The sequence below is a fragment of the Euleptes europaea genome, chromosome 2 (genome assembly GCF_029931775.1).
Source record: "Euleptes europaea isolate rEulEur1 chromosome 2, rEulEur1.hap1, whole genome shotgun sequence".
NCBI lineage: Eukaryota > Metazoa > Chordata > Lepidosauria > Squamata > Sphaerodactylidae > Euleptes > Euleptes europaea.
This window is the reverse complement of record NC_079313.1, coordinates 3,233,651-3,250,498: the sequence shown is the minus strand read 5'-3', so window position 1 is coordinate 3,250,498 and position 16,848 is coordinate 3,233,651. Positions and strand designations below refer to the sequence as shown.

The window sequence follows — 16,848 nt, the reverse complement described above, 5'->3', positions numbered from 1 at the left end:
CAGGGAAGGCGTCGGCAGGTGCCATGGCACCCATGGGCACTGAGCTGGAGATCCCTGGGTTGGAAACTTGTTGGTATATTTAAAACTGTGGCAGTGGCTCAGTGGTAGAGCATCTGCCTGGCACGCAGAAGGTCCCAGGTTCAATCCCAGCATCTCCAGTTGAAGGGACCAGGCAAGGAGGTGACGTGAAAGACCCCTGCCCGAGACCCTGGAGAGCTACTTAGGGTTGCCAGGTCCCTCCTCGCCAGAGGAGACCCTGGAGAGCCGCTGCCGGTCTGAGTAGAAAATAGTGACTTTGATGGACCAAGGGTCTGATAAAAAATTTGGGGAGGGGCTGTGGCTCAGTGGTAGAGCATCTGCCTGGCATGGAGAAGGTTCCCCGGTTCAATCCCCGGCATTTCCAGTTAAAGGGACCAGGCAAGTAGGTGACATGAGAGACCTCTGCCTGAGACCCCGAAGAGCCGCTGCCAGTCTGAGTAGACAATACTGCCTTCGATGGACTGAGGGTCTGATTCAGTATAAGGCAGCTTCATGGGTTCATGGGTTCAAAAACTAAATCCAGGTTTCCTAGCATGCTTAATTCAGCACGCGATCGCTAGCGTGACGCGTGCTCTGCGGAATCACAGAAAAGACAGGATTCGCGGCTCAGACGGCTGCAATCATTTTTCCCTGCTGGAGTGAAATGGAGAGGCCACCCCAATTAGAAATCACTCGGCAGGATCCGCCCTTGATGCTTCACCTTCATCGCCAATCTGGCGCTAATTGTGCCATTCAGAGGTGGTTGTCACCTGGGATGTGACTCATCCCAGCCTTGATTCTCGAGCACCCTAAAATGGAGCCGCCTGTATTTATGTGTGTCATTCACCTCCTCCAATCTTTCCAGGCAGCCCGACAAGAAAGGGAATGGGAGAGGCGGCGTGGAGGATGAGGGTAAGCTGGTGTAGTGGTTAAGAGCGGTGGTTAGGAGAGGTGGACTCTAATCTGGAGAACCGGGTTCGATTCCCCACTCCATCACATGAGCGGTGGAGGACAATCTGGTGAACTGGGTTGGTTTCCCCACTCCTCCACACGAAGCCAGCTGGGTGACCCTGGGCTGGTCACAGTTCTCTCTGAATTAGGGTTGCCAACCTCCAGGTACTAGCTGGAGATCTCTTGCTATTACAACTGATCTCCAGCCGATAGAGATCAGTTCACCTGGAGAAAATGGCTGCTTTGGCGATTGGACTCTATGGCCTTGAAGTCCCTCCCCTCCCCAAACCCTGCGGTCCTCAGGCCCCGCCCTAAAAACCTCCCACCAGTGGCAAAGAGGGACCTGGCTACCTACTTCAAACTCTCTCAGCCCCACCTACCTCGCAAGGTGTTTGTTGTGGGGAGGGGAAGGGAAGGCAACTATAAGCCAGTTTGATTCTTCCTTAGGTGGTAGAGAAAGTCGGCATCTAAAAAGCAGCTCCTCCTCCTCCTCCTCCTCCTCCTCCTCCCTCTTCTTCTTCTTCTTCTTCTTCTTCTTCTTCTTCTTCTTCTTCTTCTTCTTCTTCTTCTTCTTCTTCTTCTTCTTCCCAAGTAAAATCATAATATCCTGTGGATCATGTCGGTAACATCACTGTAAAAGGAAGAGACAAAATGGGGTCATTCCACCACATCAAAGGTCCTCTGGTTAAATCCCCTCTTCCGCTTTGCAAGCTAAAATTGGTATCCTAACCTTTATTCTCCTGCATTGCCCTTTGGACCAAGAGCACTCCCCCGGAGTAGCTGGGTGGTACCCGCTGAAGGGAGCCCCTGGCAAGCTGTGGGTTGTATCCTGCCTCTTTGCTGAGCTAAGGGTGACTTCCTCTGCTGCAAGGCGACCTCCATAATATATATGGACACATTGTTGGGAGCTTTCCCAACTCCTACACACGAAGCCAGCTGGGTGACCTTGAACACATGAACACATGAAGCTGCCTTATACTGAATCAGACATTTGGTCCATCAAAGTCAGTATTTTCTACTCAGACCGGCAGCAGCTCTCCAGGGTCTCAGGCAGAGGTCTTTCACATCACCTCCTTGCCTAGTCCCTTTAACCGGAGGTGCCGGGGATGGAACCTGGGACCTTCTGCATGCCAAGCAGATGCTCTACCACTGAGCCACAGCTCCTCTCCTTGGCTCTCCAGGGTCTCAGGTAGAGGTCTTTCACATCATCTACTTGCCTGGTTTCTTTAACTGGAGATGCCGGGGATTGAACCTGGGACCTTCTGCGTGCCAAGCAGATGCTCCACCACTGAGCCACGACCCCTTGGGCTAGACACAGCTCTCTCAGCCCCATCTACCTCACAGGGTGTCTGTTGTGGGGAGAGGAACGGAAGGTGACTATAAGCCGGTTTGATTCTCCCTTAAGTGGTAGAGAAAGTCGGCATGTAAAAACCAACTCTTCTTCTTCCTTCTTTGCCACATCCAAAACAAGGCGTAGCAGCCACTGGGAATAATTTTGTTCCAGCTGCTAAACCCCAGCTTGGCTCCCGCCCCCCCTGCGAGCGGCCCGCAGCAAAGCAGCCGTTCCCCCTGCCGAGGCAGCCACCTGCTCCCCCCTCCAAGAGCCAGACTCCTCTCCTCTGCTGGCTGCTTTCTCATCTTGAGCCTTCGGGGATGAAAAGGCCGAGGCTGAAAGAGAGGCGCTTCGGCTCGATATCTCCCACTCGCCGAGCAGCCCGAGCAGGCCTTCCCCGCTCAGGAGCACGAAGGGCTTACAGGCTTAGGCGGGTCACCTTTGTAGAAAACTTTCCCCGAGTTTCTCTCTCTCCAAAGCCCTCGGATCATCCCTGGCATCATTAGCACTCCAGAAAGAGGGACGAGAGGAGGGGGATGCAAAAATCGCCCGCACATTTCAGGTCAATGCAAAAAACGAGCGTCTGGCACAGGAAAGATCATAGCGGGTAGCATTTTGATCACCCCCTTCCTGGGGGCAACCCTGGGCTGGCTTTCGAGGATCTGGGGGGAACAGAGAGTGGGGGTTTATCTGTCCATTTATCTGCAGAGTTCGCACACATCATAGACTTCGAGATCAGCTATACCATCTAATACTGATCTTGAACTGTACGCAATCCAATAAATCTTTAACTAAGCAACAATATAAGCATTTACACTCCAACCTGCATACAATCTACTACTAATCTTATGTGATAATATTTTATAATAATGTACTAATACCCTTTGCTAAACCTGACAATCAGCATGTCTAAACCGTAAATAAAATTATTTACTTCTAATTATCTAATCTGATGTCTTATAAATAATTTGATGTCTATAAATAACAGCTAGTATAATTGGCATAAAATCTTGTGGTACGGAAATAGGCTTGCCAACCTCCAGGTAGTAGCGGGAGATCTCCGGCTGTTACAACTGATCTCCAGCCGATAGAGATCAGTTCCCCTGGAGAAAATGGCTGCTTTGGCCATTGGACTCTATGGCGTTGAAGTCCCTCCCCTCCCCAAACCCTGCCCTCCTCAGGCTCCGCCCCAAAAATCTCCAGGTATTTCCCAACCCAGAGCTGGCAACTAGGGTTGCCAACCTCCAGGCACTAGCTGGAGATCTCCCGCTATTACAACTGATCTCCAGCCGATAGAGATCAGTTCACCTGGAGCAAAATGGCCGCTTTAGCAATTGGACTCTATGGCATTGAAGTCCCTCCCCTCCCCAGACCCCGCCCTCCTCAGGCTCCACGCCCAAACCCTCCCGCCGGTGGCAAAGAGGAACCTGGCAACTCTATACAGAAATATATATGTGTGTGTGTTAATAATAGGATTATTAAATATTCTTTTGCATCGGTAACTGTTTTTCCATCTGCACCACGACATGTTTTTAGAAAGTGGGTGGGGTCAGGTGAGCAGGGCTCCTGGCGGGCAGAAAAGGCATCCATTCTGTGCGGTCGGCTCCGCCTCCTGCGGCCGCCATTGCGTTGTTGCGCTCACCACCCGGCGTCAGAATCCCAGAGGTGCCTGCGGGCTCAAAAAGGTTGGGGACCCCTGGAGTGGAGGGAGCTGTATGTTTCCCCCCAGCCCGGCACGGAGCAGCTTTGGCAGGGGTGATTTAGCCTGGGGAAATGGTACAAGGGAAAGTCTCCAGTGCTGTCTCCCTGCTGTCCAGTGCTGCGTCCTGATCCAACTCCCTCCCTCCGAACTGCCAGGACCGGCCTGACCACGAGGGAAACCTAGGGGATCGCCCAGGGCACCAGATTTTGGGGGGTTCCAGAAAGGCAAAAGGAACATCTTCTTTCTTTCGGAGGCTGACGGGAAGCTGGCAGCTTCTTTTAAAAAGCCAAGGGATTTGTGCTGTGGACACACACAGCTAGCACCTCGGCCCGTTTCATTCCCCAGCGTGGTGTAGTGGTTAACAGTAGTGGTTAAGAGTGGTAGACTCTAATCTGGTGAACCGGGTTTGATCCCCTACTTTTCCACATGAGCGGCGGACTCTAATCTGGAGAACTAGGTTTGATTCCCCACTCTTCCACATGAAGCCTGCTGGGTGACCTTGGGCAAGTCACCGCTCTCTTAGAGCTCTCTCAGCCCTACCTACCTCACAGGGTGTCTGTTGTGGGGAGGGGAAGGGAAGGCAATTGTAAGCTGGTTTGATTTTTCCTGAAGTGGTAGAGAAAGTCGGCATATAAAAACCAACCCTTCTTCTTTTTCTTTATCCTGAGGACACTGAGACTGTACCCTTTTGCCTTCCTCTGGACATTTTGCCTTCCTCTGGGCATGGAGCAGGGGTCACTGGGGGAGTGGGGGAAGGAGGTAGTTGTGAATTTCCTGCGTTGTGCAGGGGGTTGGACTAGATGGCCGTGGAGGCCCCTTCCAGTTCTACATTTCTATGTTTCTCATATGTACCCCATTAAACAAACTGGGACTTACTCCAGAGTAGGCATGCATTTTGGAAACAGGCTGTTACTCTTTGGAACGAGTGAGACAGCCAGAGACAGGGATGCGCTTGAAGGATCTCCAAACGTGTCCCAAAATATGGGATGATGAAAATTAAGCATTTGTAGGGCTGGTCTCTTCCAAGACAAGGGCCTAGATCCCATTCCCCGCGCTCCTTCTGCATTCCCTGAAAGATCGTTGCTGCCCAGCGTCACCTTTGTTCATTTTGCTGACACACGAGAAAGCCTGGAAATGGAGGTTGCTTCGTGTTACTGCTGACAGGGGGCTGCTCGTAAATTCTTTGACAGGGGTTTTTATTTAGCCATGCGCAAGATGTCAAGAGAGACACCCAGCCGGCTGGCGTTTCTCGTAACTGCTGAGCCTTCCCTCTTTTGGTCCGCAGGGAATGCATTCAAGGTAGGAAGCCGGGATCCATTTACTGGGAGAAAGAGCTTCCTCATAAGAACATAAGCAAAGCCCTGCTGGATCAGACCCAGGCCCATCAAGTCCAGCAGTCTATTCACACAAGGGCCAACCAGGTGCCACTAGGAAGCCCCCAAGCAAGACGACTGCAGCAGCATTGTCCTGCCTGTGTTCCACAGCACCTCATATAATGGGCATCCTCCTCTGATCCTGGAGAGAACAGGTCTGCATCATGACTAGTATCCATTTTGACTAGTAGCCATGGATAGCCCTCTCCTCCATGAACATGTCCACTCCCCTCTTAAAGCTTTCCAAGTTGGCAGCCATCGCCACATCCTGGGGCAGGGAGTTCCACAATTTAACTATGCGTTGTGGGAAGAAATACTTCCTTTTATCAGTTTTGAATCTCTCACCCTCCAGATTCAGCAGATGACACCCCCCCCCCCCCCCGCGCGTTCTGGTATTATGGGAGAGGGATAAAAGCTTCTCCCTGTCCACTCTCTCCAAACCATGCCTAATTTTATAGACCTCTATCATGTCTCCCCTTAACCGCCTTCTTTCCAGGCTAAACAGCCCTAAGCGTTTTAACCGCTCCTCATAGGGCAGTTGCTCTAGTCCCCTGATCATTTTTGTTGCTCTTTTCTGCACCTTCTCAAGCTCTGCAATATCCTTTTTTAGGTGTGGTGACCAGACCTTGAGTGGAGGTTTCCTTTTGACTGAGACGTTATGCAGTCATTTGTTGATCTGGACTCTCCCTTCCTTTCTGGCCCTTCCTTCTGGGCCCTCAGAGTGGTTTCTGCCTTCCTCCTCCTCCTCCTCCTCCTCTTCTTCTTCTCTTCCTCCTCCTCCTCCTCCTTCTCCTTCTCCTTCTTGGTGATGAACCTTTAGTTTGGAGCAGAGGTGGGCCTGACAGTTGACACAGGGCAATGGTTTCAGTCAAGATTTCTGAAAAGGACCTGGGAAACCACTAGACCACAGCGGCTTCCCATTCGAAGCAGAGCTCTAAATTCCCTTTGGGCGAAATTCAGGAGCACCTAGATTAGAAGATGTAGAAAAACCTGGAAAGGTCAAGCCCTATTGGTCCTTCTCCCCTTGCCATGCGTTCCCAAAGATGGCTAACCAAAATGCTTTTGGGAAACCCTCAAAGAGGCCCCAGCTGTCCCTGTTTTCTTCTCCAAATCCGAGGTAGATTGTCTCTGAATGTGGAGGTTTCACTGAGGTTGGCAGAGAGGTGGATCGCCATGCTTTCCGCTCCAGTCTTATGTCCTTGCAAATAATAAGGACCTCCGCAATCCATTGCAGCCACATTTCTCCCTCTTCGGCCTTTTTGCGGGGATTATTTGCAATAAAGCCCAGTTACTGAACGGCGGCCTTCTGCTTTTGTGTTCCCGGTGTCTATTTTCTGCTTCACTAAACATTAAAAGTGGGGCGGGGGGGGGGGAGAAGAAGAAGAAGGGGGGGAGTCCTTCAGAGGAATCTGGCTTGGCTGGCAGTTGTGCCTTTGGGTCGGCCCCAGTTCAGCCGGGACTCACCCGCCATCTTCACTATCAAATTTTACAACCGCCGATGAAACCTCTGACGGGGGCTGTTTGTAATGCCAAAAGATCAGCAAGGCCCTGCTACATTCTGTTCTGATGAAGAAACACCAGATGAAGAAGGAGAAGAAGGGGGCTGGGATGTGGGGGGGGCATCTAGGGAGCAAGGTGAGGTGGCCCACCATTAGGAAGAGTCAGCGTGGTGTTGTGGTTAAGAGCGGTGGTTTGGAGCAGTGGAGTCTGATCTGGACGACCGGGCTCGATTCCCTACTCCTCCACATGAGTGGCGGAGGCTAATCTGGTTTCCCCACTCCTCCACACAAAGCCAGCTGGGTGACCTTGGGCTAGTCACAGCTCCCTCAGCCCCACCTACCTCACAAGGTGTCTGTTGTGGGGAGGGGAAGGGAAGGAGATTGTAAACCAGTTTGATTCTCCCTTAACTGGTAGAGAAAGTCGGCATATAAAAACCAACTCTTCTTCCTCTGGAGATCAATTGTAATTCCGGGAGATCTCCAGGCCACACCTAGAGGTTGGCAACCCTACCATCTTTGGTGGGTGGTTCATGATGTCCAGGGGACAGGAAGACCCCTCGAAGCCCAATCTCTTGGGATGTTCTTCCATCAGTGCCCCGTCGAGGACACACAGGGTTGTAGAGCTGGGGCCCATTTAGGGGTCATCCAGCGCCACCCCCTGCACAAGGTGGGAGATTTGAAGAGACCACCTCCCCAAATAAACAGCCTGCCAGGGAGAGCCCACTCACCCCAGGAATGTTGGTTCTTCATACCACTCTCATCCTTAGGGACTTTAATGGGGCATAATGCCATAGAGTTTGCCTTCCAAACACATCCATTTCCTCCAGGCTTACCAACTTTTGTTGCCTGGAGATCAGTTATAATAGAAAGAGATCTCCAGCCACCGCCTGGCAATCCTCCTTGCAGGGGGGTTGTGAGGATCAAATGAAGGAGAGGAGGATGACGTAAACCACTTTTGCTCACCGTAAATGAAGAAGGGTTGATTTCTATACCCCACTTTTCTTTATCTTTAAGGAGTCTCAAAGTGGCTTACAATCGCCCTCCCTTCCTCCTCACAGCAGACACCTTGTGAGGTAGGTGGGGCTGAGAGAGCTGTCACTAGCCCAAGGTCACCCAGCAGTAAGGTTGCCAGGTCCTTCTTTGCCACTGGTGGGAGGTTTTTGGGGCGGAGCCTGAGGAGGGCAGGGTTTGGGGAGGGGAGGGACTTCAATGCCATAGAGTCCAATTGCCAAAGCGGCCATTTTCTACAACTGGAGATCAGTTGTAATAGCAGGTCTCCAGCTAGCACCTGGAGGTTGGCAACCCTACCCAGCAGGCTTCATGTGGTGGAGTGGGGAAACCAATCCAGTTCACCAGATTAGAGTCCGCCGCTCATGTGAAGGAGTAGGGAATCGAACTCTTGCTGTTCCAGGTCAGCAGGGCCAAATCCTGCTTGCCTCCAGGTGCCCATTTCTAACTCCCGAAGCCCAGGGCGTGAGTAGGATCCGCTCCCAGCACCCTCCAGCACCTTGGCCATCTTCTGGGCATGGAGTATGGGTCACTGGGGGTGGGGAGGTAGTTTGGAATTTCCTGCATTGTGCAGGGGGTTGGACTAGATGACCCTGGTGGTCCCTTCCAACTCTACGATTCTATGATTCCTCTGGCAACCTCATGCCAATCACATCCTTGCCACTGCCCACCTGGCTCCAGCCACCTGCCCTGGCCTCCAAACGAGCTCCTTGTTGCCAGAAGGGCTTGGCAGTGCGCATTAGGAACCTCCGAGAAAGACCTTTCAAGCTAATAGCTCAAGGAGGGAGAGAAGCGTCGGCCTCCGCCTAACTCGCTCTGGAGAGGCCCAGGGACGTATGGAGCGTTATTGCAATATAATTTGAATCCGGCCTTTTGCGACGACGGTGGGTATTTGCTGCAGTTAATTGAGATCCTTCCAAAGTTCAGCGCCTTTCATTATAACGAACCTCTGGAGTGGAAGAACTTCGAGCTAATGATCAGAAGAGAGACGGAAAGGGCAGGTGTTTACTGGCGGGAACTGACCAGCAGGAGAGACTTGGGGGCCAAAAGACCCATAAGCAAACAGAATCCTTTTCACATGCAGTCCGGGCTGCCAGAAGCGCCGGCTGAATCATATCTTTATCTCCAGACCTTTCGCTATAAGGCCACATTGTTGGGCCCGTTGGAAGCAATTTTTGTGGGTCCAACCCCCCCCCCAATTCATTTTCACTTACATGCATTCACAACTATGTGGCTAGCACATGCACACTGAGGGACTTGAGAGCCAGCATGGTATAGTGGTTATGAGAGGGGATTTGGAGCAGCGGACTAATCTGGAGAACCGGGTTTGATTCCCCACTCCTCCACATGAAGCCTACTGGGTGACCTTGGGCTAGTCACAGTTCTCTCCACACTCTCTCAGCCCCACCTACCTCACAGGGAGTCTGTTGTGGGGAGGGGAAGGGAAGGTGATTGTAAACCAGTTTGAGTCTTCCTTAAGTGGTAGAGGAATTCGGCATATAAAAACGAACTCTTCTTCTTCTTCTTCTTCTTCTTCTTCTTCTTCTTCTTCTTCTTCTTCTTCTTCTTCTTCTTCTTCTTCTTCTTCTTCTTCTTCTTGATTGCTGAGTTTGTCGCCAGCGCTCTATTCCCCACGCGGCTCTTTTTAAATGGATGAGCGTGCTTCTTCTGCAGCCATACTTCTCTACAGACTCCCACCCATAGAATCTATGGTTCTATGATTCTATGCGTTAGGATGGGGAGTGACTGAACAACCACATACTGGGGCAGTAGCAGCCGTAAGGATTGTTCTGAAGCCGGGGTCCCTATGTGATCAGATCACCTGATCTGGTCCAGATACCTTAATTTTGGAAATCAGGGCTAAGCATAAAAAACAGACAGGCTGATTGTTATGTGGGGTGGGACTGTGGCTCAGTAGAAGAGCCTCCGCTTGGCATGCAGAAGGTCCCAGGTTCAATCCTCGGCATTTCCAATTAAAGTATTCAGTAGCTGTTGATGTGAAAGACCTCTGAGACAGCTGCTGCCGGTCAGAAGAAGAAGAGTTGGTTTTTGTACCCTACTTTTCTCTACCTTTAAAAATTCTCAAAGCGGCTTACAATCACCTTCCCTTCCCCTCGCCACAACAGGCACCTTGTGAGCTAGGTGGGGCTGAGAGAGTTCAGAGAGAACTGTGACTGTCCTAAGGTCACCCAGCAGGCTTCATGTGTAGGAGTGGGGAATCGAACCTGGTTCTCCAAGAGCGTTCAAGAGACAAGACTGACCTTGATAGACCAGTGGTTTAAATCTCATGTGCAGTTGTACAATCATTGAATGTAATATGAGAATTACTCAGTGCACGTTTCAAGACAAATCAAGTGTATGCTGTACATGTATTCACATGAGTTCCCTTGGTCCATCAAGGTCAGTATTGTCTACTCAGACTGGCAGTGGCTCTCCAGGGTCTCTGGTCTTTCACATCACCTACTTGCCCAGACCCTTTAACTGGAGATGCCGGGGATTGAACCTGGGACCTTCTGCATGCCAAACAGAGGCTCTACCACTGAGCCGCAGCCCCTCCCACACTCAATTCTGGGTACACAGCTCCCCGATTTGAGATGGGGCCAGTGGTAGAGCCCCTGCTCGGCATGCAGAAGGTCCCAGGTTCAATCCCTGGCATCTCCAGTACAAAGTCCCAGGTAGGTGATGTGAAAGACCTCGACCGGAGACCCTGGACAGCAGCTGCCAGTTGAAGCAGGCAAGACTGATCCCGAGACAACTCAGTATAAGTTGGCGTCAGGTGTCTTGGGCCAAAGGAAATTCTGGAAAAGCTGCCATGTCAGGGAAGGGCTGTCATATAGAGGACGGTGCCGAGTTGTTTTCTGTTGCCCCAGAAGGTATGACCAAAACCAACGGGTTGAAATTAAATCAAAAGAGTTTCCGTCTAGACATTAGGAAGAATTTTCTAGCAGTCAGAGCGGTTCCTCAGTGGAACAGGCTTAAGAACATAAGAACATAAGAAAGGCCCTGCTGGATCAGACCCAGGCCCATCAAGTCCAGCAGTCTGTTCACACAGTGGCCAACCAGGTGCTTCCAGGTAGCCCCCAAACAAGACAACTGCAGCAGCACCATCCTGCCTGTGTTCCACAGCACCTAATATAATAGGCATGCTCCTCTGATACTAGAGAGAATAGGTATGCATCATGACCAGTATCCATTTTAACTAGTAGCCATGAATACCCCTTTCCTCCATGAATGTGTCCACTCCCCTCTTAAAGCCTTCCAAGTTGGCAGCCATCATCACATTTTGGGGCAGGGAGTTCCACAATTTAACTATGTTTCCTCGGGAGGAGGTGAGCTCTCTTTCCCTGGAGATTTTTAAGCCGAGGCTAGATGGCCATCTGTCAGCAATGCTGATTCTATGACCTTAGGGAGATCACGAGAGGGAGGGCATCTTCTGGGCATGGAGTAGGGGTCACTGGGGGTGTGGGGGGGAGGTAGTTGTGAATGTCTGCATTGTGCAGGGGGTTGGACTAGATGACCCTGGTAGTCCCTTCCAACTTTATGATTCTATGATTCCTCTTCATCCAGAGTCGATCTGGGCCAGCGTAGAGATGCAGCCACGGTGCACACAAACGACCCAAGGTCATTCTTGCCATCTCTATGTAAATGTCGGCATGGCTCACTGCGGGGGGATTGTGGTCCGGAGCATATGTGCGCTCCGTCATTGCCTGCTCGAGTTTCCCCCGTCAATCACCGGGCCCTGATTGCTCTGCGGCCATTACCCACCTGGTTCCCATCTTTCCTCGTCTGCGCCTGTTTCCCAATCTCGCCTGGACGGCGGGAGCATCATAAAACACGACTGCATGTTCCAAAAAAACCCCAATCTCCTCTCTATTAATTTGGCTCCCTTCAGATTTATCCTTGTCTTTGCCTCGGCACATCAAAAGCCACTGGCGACCTCTCAGAGAGCCTTTTTTAATTCTGCAGTGGGGAAAGGCGAGGGGGCGGCCCTGGGGTGGCTTCCAGGGAGATTGCAAGCGGAGTCGGCAACTGTGGCTTCAGAAGGATGTTGGATAGGGTTCCCAGGTCCCTCTTTACCACCAGGGAGGGTTTTGGGGTGGTGCCTGAGGAGGGCAGGGTTTGGGGGGAGGGACTTAAATGCCATAGAGTCCAGTGGCCAAAGGGGCCATTTTCTCCAGGGGAACTGATCTCTGTCGGCTGGAAATCAGTTGTAATAGCAGGAGATCTCCAGCTAGTATCTGGAGGTTGGCAACCCTAATGTCAGAACTGCCTTGTGGGACTGGTGGGGCATCTAGCCTAGAGGTGCCAGGTGCCTCTTCCCCAATAGCAGAAGGTTTTTGGGGCGGAGCCTGAGGAAGGCAGGGTTTGAGGAAAGGAGGGACTTCAATGCCATAGAGTCCAATTGCCAAAGCGGCCCTTTTCTCCAGGTGAACTGATCTCTATGGGCTGGAGATCAGTTGTAACAGCAGGAAATCTCCAGCTAGGACCTGGAGGTTGGCAACCCTAGTCTAGGCCAGTATACTGTCTCCATGATTCTTTCACTGGATGAGAATGGAATGGTCAAGGAGGAGCCTTTGAATATCCTGATGGTGGTGCATCCTGTCCATAAGGGGACAGCTACCCCTGGCCAAAAAAATAAATCAGTGGGTTATAGATCAAATCAAGCCTGAACTGATCCTAGAAGCTAAAATGACTAAACTGAGGCTATCGTATTTTGGTCACGTCATGAGATGACAAGAGTCACTGGAAAAGACAGTCATGCTAGGAAAAGTTGAGGGCAGCAGGAAAAGAGGAAGACCCAACAAGAGATGGATTGACTCAATAAAGGAAGCCACAGCCTCCAATTTGCAAGATCTGAGCAAGGCTGTCACAGATAGGACATTTTGGAGGACTTTCATTCATAGGGTCACCATGAGTCGGGAGTGACTTGACGGCACTTAACACACACACTCCTGGTTGCCCTTGTGGCCCCCCGCCATGGGTCTCAGTTCATGAAGGGAGGGGTTGACCTACACCCAGGATCCTTCTGTTCCCACCCAGTCACCTCTGCTCTCTCTCTTGTAGCATCCAAGGAGTTGCAAGAGCTCAAACACACACTCACAGCTTCTGCAAATCCCACCCTGCGCTCCCTGTCCCATGGGGCTTCCCATCCCTATGAGACAGGGCCAGTCCCAGGTTTGGGGAGTCCCCGGGCAGAGAGCTCCCCCTCTTCTGCCCACCAGTCACATGCTCATTCCCTTCTACTAGGGTTGCCAGGTCCCTCTTCGCCACCGGCGGGAGGATTTTGGGGGCAGAACCTGAGGAGGGCGGGTTTTGGGGAGGGGAGGGAGGGATTTCAATGCCATAGAGTCCAATTGCCAAAGTGGCCATTTTCTCCAGGGGAACTGTTCTCTGTCGGCTGGAGCTCAGTTGTGATAGTGGGAGATCTCCAGTCACCCCCTGGAGGCTGGCAACCCTAGCATGCCAGTATCAGAGGAGATGCATGAGCAGGGTGCGGCAGTGGGCCCCGCCAGAAGCCACGGGCCCTGGCAGCAGCCAGCTTCAGCATATGCTGACGCCATCCCTGGATCCGATCCGTTAACCGAACATTTACATGCCTGCCCTAGAAAGACTCTTGATTTTGCAGAACATTTTCCACACCGCAAGTTACTCGTCCTTCCCCAGAGCCCCTGAAATTCCCCCGCAGCGGCTGCCCTTCCAACAGCGAGGGGACACAGGACTTTGATGGAATTAATCAGACTGTTCTTTTTCAAACGGAGCCGGGCCTTTGATATTTCCATCTCTTGTGGTCCAGGCCTGGGGAATGGCTGCAGCGTAATTGTTTCTTCTTCTTGGGGAGTGGATGGGAAACTCGTCAGGTAGCTGCAGGGAGGAAATTTCAAGTGGAAGGGAGGGAAAGGGAGGGGAGGGACCGTGGCTCAGTGGTAGAGCCTCTTCTTGGCATGCAGAAGGTCCCAGGTTCAATCCCCGGCATCTCCAGTTCAAGGGACCAGGCAAGTAGGTGATGGGAAAGACCTCAGCCTGAGACCCTGGAGAGCCGCTGCCGGTCTGAGTAGACAATACTGACTGTGATGGACCAAGGCTCTGATTCAGTAGAAGGCAGCTTCATGTGTTCATGTGTTTAGGGGAGGGGCTGTGGCTCAGTGGTAGAGCATCTGCTTGGAGTGCAGAAGGTCCCAGGTTCAATCCCTGGCATCACCAATTAAAGGGACTAGGCAAGTAGGTGGTGTGGGAGACCTCCTCATACTGACTATGATGGACCAAGGGTCTGATTCAGTAGAAGGCAGCTTGGCTGGCTTGTGGGCCAGATAAGAGCTCTCAAGGGGCGGGATCCTGCGGGCCTTATGTTTGACACCCTTTTCTATGGGTTAAACAACAAGTGCTTTCCCTTGGAGCTCTCCATGGTGCTGCAGAGCCTTTGAGACCTGCTTGAACACATGAACCCATGAAGCTGCCTTCTACTGAATCAGACCCTTGGTCCATCCAAGTCAGTATTGTCTACTGAGACCGGCAGCAGCTCTCCAGGGTCTCAGGCAGAGGTCTTTCACATCACCTGTTTGCCTGGTCCCTTTAACTGGAGATGCCACTGGGGATTGAACCTGGGACCTTCTGCATGCCAAGCAGAGGCTCTACCACTGAGCCACAGTCCCTTCCCACTCCTATGTAGGGTTGCCAACCTCCAGGTACACATGAACACATGAAGCTGCCTTATACTGAATCAGACCCTTGGTCCATCAGAGTCAGTATTGTCTACTCAGACCGGCAGCAGCTCTCCAGGGTCTCAGGCAGAAAAGGGTCTTTCACATCATCCACCTGCCTGGTCCCTTTAACTGGAGATGCCGGGGATTGAACCCGGGACCTTCTGCATGCCAAGCAGATGCTCTACCACTGAGCCACAGGGGACTCGGGGACTCTGTACTGTGGGTCTGCTCTTGAGTGACTCCATCTGAAGACCTGTGTCCTGCCCAGGCCCTCGTATGGTTGCCATCACAGGACGGAGCGTGGGATGAATCTCTCCTCCTCTCCTTCCGCTGGAAACACATCTATCCACTGAATGACAGCCTCTGCCTGTTCAGGCTCCCCAGAGAGGAGTGAAGGAAAGCCGTATGGCATCAGGGCGGGTTTCTCCATCTGTCTGGGCGCCCCCCCCAGGGTCTCACGGCTGGTTGATAGTTCTGCCGATGGTCTGGGCTCATTTTTAGTGTCCTCAGAGGACTTGTAACCTTGGCGAAGACGGAGCTTTGATGGACCTGCCAGTTCTTGACTCGACTGCCGGGCATCAGCGGGGAAGAATACTATCCCTGCTCGAGGTATTTTTTGCTCTCGCCTTTAAAAGCAGGGAACACTGATCCAGATAAGGCCAGCAAATTTACTCACATCTATCCCTTGTTTACTGTGGCTTCACTCTTCCTCTGTTGCCGTCCTCTCTCCAATAGAAGAAGAAGAAGAAGAAGAAGAAGAGTTGGTTTTTATATGCCAACTTTCTCTACCACGTAAGGAAGAATCAAACCGGCTTACAATCACCTTCCCTTCCCCTCCCCACAACAGACACCCTGTGAGGGAGGTGGGGCTGAGAGAGTGTGACTAGCCCAAGGTCACCCAGCTGGCTTCATATGTAGGAGTGGGGAAACAAATCCAGTTCACCAGATCAGCCTCCGCCACTCATGTGGAGGAGTGGGGGAATCAAAACCGGTTCTCTAGATCAGACTCCACCGTTCCAAACCACCACTCTTAACCACTACACCACCTATAGGCCCAGTTTAGACTGTGAGCTCCTTTTAGCGGGATCTTGTCATATTACTTTGTGATGCGCCAGATATAGCAACGGTGGCACAACAATAATAACATACTAGTAAGACTCCTAATAATCGGGCAAGGGTCTAACTAGCCCAGCATCCTGTTTCCAGTGGTGGTCAGCTGGATTCCTCTAGGAATACAAGCAGGGCATGAAAGCAATAGAAAGCACCTCTTTCTATTTGAATAATGTTTTTGAAACCTACCCATTTTCTTTAGTCTTGTGAGAGCCACTGTGGTGTAGTGGTTAAGAGCGGTGGTTTGGAGCAGTGGACGCTGATCTGGAGAACAGGGTTTGATTCCCCACTCCTCCACATGAGTAGGTGGCAAATCTGGTGAACCGGATTGGTTTCTCCACTCCTCCATGTGAAGCCAGCTGGGTGACCTTGGGCTAGACACAGTTCTCTTAGAGAGCTCTCAGCCCCACCTACCTCACAGGGTGTCTGTTGTGGGGAGGGGAAGGTGATTGTAAGCCGTTTTGATTCTTCCTTAAGTGGTAGAGAAAGTTGGCATATAAAAACCAACTCCTCCTCCTCCTCCTCCTTCTTCTTCTTCTTCTTTTCATGAACCCATGAAGCTGCCTTCTACTGAATCAGACCCTTGGTGCATCCAAGTCAGGATTGTCTACTCAGACTGGCAGCAGCTCTCCAGAGTCTCAGGCAGAGGCCTTTCACATTGCCCACCCATCCAGTCCCTTTAACTGGAGATGACTTCTTCTTCTTCTTCTTCTTCTTCTTCTTCTTCTTCTTCTTCTTCTTCTTCTTCTTCTTCTTCTTCTTCTTCTTCTTCTTCTTCTCCTCCTCCTTCTTCTTCTTCTCCTTCTCCTTCTTCTTCTTCTCCTCCTCCTCCTCCTCCTCCTCCTCCTCCTCCTCCTCCTCCTCCTCCTCCTCCTCCTCCTCCTCATTCTCTGGAGCTCTCCCTCCCTGAACTGATCATCGTCCAACCCTAGGCCAACCCCTTTCCTCTGTTTCTTCTGCCTCTCATTTTGTAGGCCCTTCTCCCTGCCTTGTGGGGCAGCTCAACCAATGGGAGTCACAAAGCATGCTGCCTGCACCCCCCTCTGTGATTTAGCCAATCACTGCTGATGACTTCACCAGCATGGCCCCCAGGAGATGACATCAGAGACAGATTAGCCCAATGCAAGTGCCTGTTGTTTGATAAAGGAAGAGA

General features: G+C 51.7%; 1 protein-coding gene and 1 non-coding gene across 2 annotated transcripts in view; both read left to right on the top strand.

Moving 5' to 3' along the window:
• The window catches only part of LOC130493998 (uncharacterized), a 121,825-nt gene that overhangs the window by 44,864 nt on the left and 60,113 nt on the right, over positions 1 to 16,848 (top strand). The window lies entirely within an intron of this gene.
• Positions 14,017 to 14,085, top strand: TRNAS-GGA (transfer RNA serine (anticodon GGA)). Its single transcript has one exon. It is a non-coding gene; the product is annotated as a tRNA-Ser (tRNA).